We start from the raw sequence: 4934 nt of genomic DNA, 5'->3' as shown, positions 1-4934 counted from the left end.
CGCACAATTGAACTGTTAACTGAAATATGAATACAGAAACCGAGTTTAGATGGTTGAGAAGGGATGACAGTAAAATAAAAGTTGTCCATACTGTCGACATGACATCATCCAATAACAGGATAAAGCTAGACGACCAGCTCCATACAGATAAGTCCACTCAAGAAAGCAAGAAAAAAGGATAATATTGCACATGTAGCGTTCACAAAACATCACATATCTGTGCGTGCTTGCTTTTGGCATCGCTCGCAAAGATCGAAGCACTAATAAAGGAGAAGTGCTTCACCGTTTCAAACTGAAAAAATACAGAGCAGTGCAAAAACCTTTGCGTCGCCAACTAACAACCCCTGCCTGCACTCAATTAAACTCAACCCGTCTCACATGGCTAATTTTCATCCAATCTTCATCGCATTCCTTTGATTCCTCATTTCGCTGAAGCTTCAGTGTCAGCTCTTCAGAAATTCCGTGCAGTAGTAGATACTCGAGGGTTCTAAGATGCTCGATGCCGTGAGGAAGATCCTTCAATTCTGGGCAGTCATTGAGTAATAGGTCAACAATATTTTGCATTGCACCTTGTTCAATTGTAACTCTGTTGAGATTTGGAGCATCCCATATCACTAGTGCCTTGAGTTTTGGAAGTGACGTTGCGCGGAAGTGTAGCTCCTTTCCATCATAAGCGTTATTAAGGACAAGTTTAACTAAGCCATGCAAGCCCAAGAGGCATGCAAAAGAGTCTTCATGTAATTTGGACCAACTCAAATGTAGATCAGTGAGGTTAATAAGTTTTGAACTGGATGAGACAAACTGGGGTAGAAATCTTTTGTCCAGCTGCGCTAATATGTCAACTTTTGAAACAGTTGGTGGTAAGCAAAGTGCTTCTAGCTGCAGGACCTCCCTTTGATCAACTGCAACAATTGATACACGAACAAGATGAACCATTTTTGTGATCGCCCCACACAAATCTGCACAATGACCATGCCTGACTTTACTGATACCAAAAGTTCTTAACTTGGTCAAACATCCTAGTTTATACAACACCTCACTGCTAGCTTCGATAAATTGCAGGGCCAGCAAGTCGGTCAAATTGCCGATACCCTTAGGCACCTAGATCCCATCAAAAGCAAGAACTCTCTCGTCAGCTACAGCCGGAACAGTAGTCACATACAGGTATTTCAATTTTCAAAGTGTGGCTACTTCCACTGGAAGCACCGATAGCATATCATTGCAAGCATCAAGGACTTCTAGATTCTGTAACCTTCCTATTTCTTTTGGGAGATATTCAATTTGAGTATCTCGAAGACCTAGAAAACGCAGGTTGAACAAGTTGAAGACCATCTTGGGTAGTCTCTTGATTTGAACTCCTTGCAGATCCAATGTTGACAGCAAGTTTACAGGTTTGAGGAAAGCTTGCAGAGAATCAATTCTCAGATGACTCGTGAAAACATGCAGAGAGCAGAGACTTGGTGCACACAACAATGGGGTCAGCTGTTCTCGGTCGAAAAGTCCTTGAGCCATTGTAAAATTGGCAAAAGGATTCTTCTTCTGATTTAGAGAGAGCAAGAACACGGATAATGTCATGTATTCGGCATCTGCGAACTCGGCCACACCAATTCCGCTCGACCACCTGCAGTAGGCTTCTGTTTACAAGTTCGTTCAGGTAGCCCTCTGCCACTTCCTCCAATGTTTTGCTCCCTGTTTCTTTAATGAATCCATCTGCGATCCAATGCCTGATTACCACTTTTCTTCGGAATGGATAATCCTCTGGAAATATTGTGCAGTGCAGAAAACAATTCTTCAGATCAGTTGGAAGATCCTCCAAGCTGACTTTCAGAACAATTCTTCAGAACAGTTGGAAGATCCTCGACTAGGTAGTATGACACCCAGCTCGTGAAGGCCCGATTCCTGCGAAAATCCGTGGTGCTATCTCGATCGTCAAATCTGATGATTCGACCTAGGGTTGAGGTTTCACCTAGGTGGCCAGCCAAACCAACAAGGAAAGCTATGTCGTCGAAGACAAAAGTCTGTCCCGACATGAAAGTGACGTGTGCACTGATTTTCTAGCATACACAGATCTCCATCGGATCGTTGTGACTACGTAGCGGGACCATGGGCCACCAATGATGGAGTCGATTTCGGCAAATCTTGGATAGGGGGCCCCGAGCAAATAGCCTTGATGTGATGGTAACAGAGACAAAGGTTTTACCCAGGTTCGGGCTCTCCTAAGAGATAAAACCCTACGTCATGCTTGTGTTTTCATTTGGGATGGAGTAAAACCGCATGTGATCTACCATGAGATTGTTGTGCGTCGTCCATGAGCCCTAGCCCTTGGATTATATAGGCACCCAGGGGGTGTAGGGTTACTACCTAGTCGGTTACATACAAGGTAAATGTGTTGTAGACGACCTCTATTGGAGTATGCATGGGAGCCTTCCTTCCGTACGCCATGGGCCGCCTCGACGTGGCCCATCAGTGAACCGACATGGAGTCCTCGTCCTGGCCCACCTGGCCAGGAGACGACGTGGTGAGTGACCCTAGTCTGGGACACCGTCACAATATGTACAAACAATTGTGAAGCTGATTATGAAGTTTATGTTAAAGATCAAGTGGAATATTCACATGGATGCACAACACAAAAGATTGAACTACAATTTGAATTGTTTTTAAAAATCAATTTTGGGGATCGATTAGGAACCAGGCTCCCAATACATTGTCATTTCTTGTGACTAAACTAATTGGAGCAAGCTTTTTGTTTTTGAATTATCTTCAAGATTCTATTACATCCGCACAAAAGAGACTTTAAGATTCTATTAGAGATGTCCTTACACCCACAAACAAAGGTTGGGAGCCACACATGGTACCCTATATACCTAAATCTAAGAGACTCATCCCACTAGCTTATTTATCTCAAAATGCGAGCATGCCATCACTAGTAGAAAAGAGGGATTTGGTTCAGGCCGGGTCAGCCCATTAGTCCCGGTTCAGTCCAGAACCGGGACCCATGGGGGCATTGGTCCCAGTTCGTGAGGCTAGGGGCCTGCCGGGCCTCGTGGGGGCATTGGTCCCGATTCGTCATGCCCCTTTGGTCCCGCTTGGTGGGACGAACCGGGACCAATGGGCCTCGCTCCTGGCCCACCACTATTGGTCCCGGTTGGTGGCTTGAACCGGGACCACAGGCTTCCCTTTAGTCCCGATTCATGCCACGAACCAGGACCAATGAGGTGCCTATATATACCCCTCGCCCGCGAGCAGAGCACCCTAGTGCTCTGTTTTTCTCTGGCCGGCGAGGGGAGGGCTTTGTGGTGCTCTAGCTCACCTCCTATGCACATGAGGTGTTCGATGAAATGCCCGAGCCACACTAGTTAAGCTTTCTCCTCTCGAAGCTCGACCTCAAAGCTCCATTTTCCTCGAGATTTGTCTAGGTTTAGCGGCCCATCAGGTCCCACTCCCGTCTTCACTGCCGTCGATCGCTCGCACCGATCTCGTCGCCCGCACCACCGTGGTGAGCCTCTTGTTCTTATCTTCTTTCTGAAAGAAAAAATTCTTACTTTAGATAGATACTTGTCTAATTTTCTTACTTTTATTATTGCTTGTTATTATATAGTGCGATGGTTTTGGTATCCGCCCCCGTCGGCCCTCGTCCTGGCTATGATTCGGATGTGGTATATAATATTATCTTTTTATAACTATATGGTTCATTTATTGTTTATGACAATTATGCCGACCAACGTGACATATATTTTATTTATCTAGGAGGTAGTTGAACCGGAAATTCCAACTGACCCTATTGTCGAGAGGTTAAATTTAGTTGAAGAAGAAAACAATTACTTGAAGGAAAAAAATAAAAAAAATTGAGGAGGAGAAAATGATATTGGAGTTGCATGTTGCGGATGTCGTCGATGATCACAAGATCAAGATGGATGCAATGCGGTTGAAGATGAGAAAGATTAGAAAATATGCCATTCATACCGAGGCTTGGTATCATTATGCCATTGGATCAATTGTTACCTTGGTTGCGATTATGATCACATTTGTTTTCGCATTGAATTTTTTTACATAGTTTCAATGTATGGTTTAATTAATTAGATGCTCTGGAGAGCTATATGTTGTTAGATGAGAACTATGTATGTACTTTGGTTTTAATGTGATGATGAACTTCTATTAATTTGGTCACTTAATTATCTATTCATGATGTTCTGTAATGGTTTTTGACACACTTAATTATATATAATGCACGTAGATGAACCGGCAATGGATGTACGGTGACAGACACACCTCCGAGTACATTAAGGACGTGCATGATTTTCTCGAAGTGGCTGAGGCAAACAAGCAGAATGGTTTTATGTGTTGTCCATGCCCTAAATGTGGGAATACGAAGTCTTACTCTGACCGGAAAATCCTTCACACCCACCTGCTTTACAATGGTTTCATGCCATACTATAATGTTTGGACGAGGCACGGAGAAATAGGGGTTATGATGGAAGACGGTGAAGAAGAGGACGATGACAACTATGTGCCCCCTGAATACGGTGATGCTGCAACGGGGGAAGCTGCTGAAGATCAAGAGGAACCAGACGATGTGCCCAATGATGCTGCAACGGGGGAAGCTGCTGAAGATCATGAGGAACCAGACGATGTGCCCAATGATGATGATCTCCGCTGGGTCATTGTCGATGCAAGGACGCAATGCGAAAGTCAAAAGGAGAAGCTGAAGTTCGATCGCATGTTAGAGGATCACAAAAAAGGGCTATACCCCAATTGCGAAGATGGCAACATAAAGCTCGGTACCGTACTGGAATTACTGCAGTGGAAGGCTGAGAATGCTGTGCCTGACAAAGGATTTGAGAAGCTACTGAAAATATTGAAGAAGAAGCTTCCAAAGGATAACGAATTGCCCGACAGTACATACGCAGCAAAGAAGGTCGTATGCCCTCTAGGAT

General features: G+C 44.4%; 1 pseudogene; it reads right to left on the bottom strand.

Annotated features, from left to right (window-relative positions):
• Positions 1-354: 354 nt before the first annotated feature.
• LOC147977602 (disease resistance protein RPM1-like) lies at positions 355-2442 on the bottom strand (annotated as a pseudogene).
• Between the last annotated feature and the right edge of the window lie 2492 nt (positions 2443-4934).

The sequence above is a fragment of the Triticum urartu genome, chromosome 3A (genome assembly GCF_056163025.1).
Source record: "Triticum urartu cultivar PI428250 chromosome 3A, HENAU_Tu73, whole genome shotgun sequence".
In the NCBI taxonomy this organism is placed as follows: Eukaryota; Viridiplantae; Streptophyta; class Magnoliopsida; order Poales; family Poaceae; genus Triticum; species Triticum urartu.
The sequence above is the reverse complement of the archived record's forward strand: the minus strand, read 5'-3'. Positions and strand labels throughout refer to the sequence as shown.